We start from the raw sequence: 1,322 nt of genomic DNA, 5'->3' as shown, positions 1-1,322 counted from the left end.
GTTTGCAGTGAAAACGTACCGATGAATTTCACTTCAAACAAAAAAGTAAATCAAATAAAGTGAAATAAAGATTGCGAATCCTCATAATTTTACCTTGCCAATTGAACATTTAAATCTCAGAATTTTATTCAACTTCGGATAAAAGTTGTTTAACAACCGATCATAGTTTCAGGTCGCTATTATTGGTTCGTATTACAAAGGGGTAAGCGCAGTAGTTGGAACAATGAAACAAATGCACGTGCGGTACGTGATGAGCGTTAACTTAGACCATCCTGACTTGTTCTCGGTGTTTCATTTGATGTGCATACCCCCCTTGTAATGCATACCAATAATAGCGATATAGTTTACGTAAAGGGGCCAGTGGTGACGACTGGTGGACATGATTTAATATTTTCTACAAAATGATCCATTAGCCTTAATTAGCCTCGCAAACTCAACCATAATCAGCGGGATTGACCGCCATCTTGTTGATGTCGCTAACCCAACGTGAGGCTTGTTTTAACTCTCATTCTGTTGGTCCGTTAGACTGAACAGCGTTGCGAATCAAACTGGCTGATTTAATCACGGATGTGTAATCTGAGATCGCGACAATGGGAATGGATCTTGTAGTTAGATGGGTTTTTTAACCAAATAGCAAGCCCTGGAGATATAGAGAAATAGAGCTGAAATGACACGTGACCAGATGAACTACAGCTAGATAGTCTGTGTCGAGAGTTGTTAAGAAACTTCAATGGTCTCTTTCCATGAACAGCGATGTGGTAATGTCGCTTGTATGAGTGAGGTATTGTCCGCTGGAACAATCAAACTCATTTAGTCGACAGGATATTCCAACCATTACAGGAGCCACCTTGTTATGTTGGCAGTAGTGGTTGTCCGACTAATTCAAATAATCGAAGATTGGTCGTAGTCACTAAACGGCCAAGCAATCGATCATGTTTTCTCATAATCGAACACAAACAATTCTAGAACACTTGTTTTCATTAACAGTATTTTTTACAAGGTTGGTAATGTCTGTTACATTTCATAAGCACTACAAGCTGATTCCAAGTCATGATTGAATTTATCTTAAAGACTCCAAGAAATATATGTTCCTAACATACTAGTCATCCTTTAAAGATGTGAAGTTTTGCCCCCCAAAACCCCAAAGACTGACTGACTGAGTTTAGTTTTACGCCGCTTTTAGCAATATTCCAGCAATATCACGGCGGGGGACACCAGAAATGGGCTTAACACATTGTGCCCAAAAACCCCAAAGAACAGCATGTTTTTTTCCTTATTTGTTTGTGCATTAACAAATTTCATGAATGACGCTAACCAATTAT

The sequence above is a fragment of the Haliotis rubra genome, unplaced genomic scaffold (genome assembly GCF_003918875.1).
Source record: "Haliotis rubra isolate DU_JTF1 unplaced genomic scaffold, ASM391887v1 Scf351, whole genome shotgun sequence".
Lineage (NCBI taxonomy): Eukaryota > Metazoa > Mollusca > Gastropoda > Lepetellida > Haliotidae > Haliotis > Haliotis rubra.
This window is presented reverse-complemented; position numbering follows the sequence as displayed.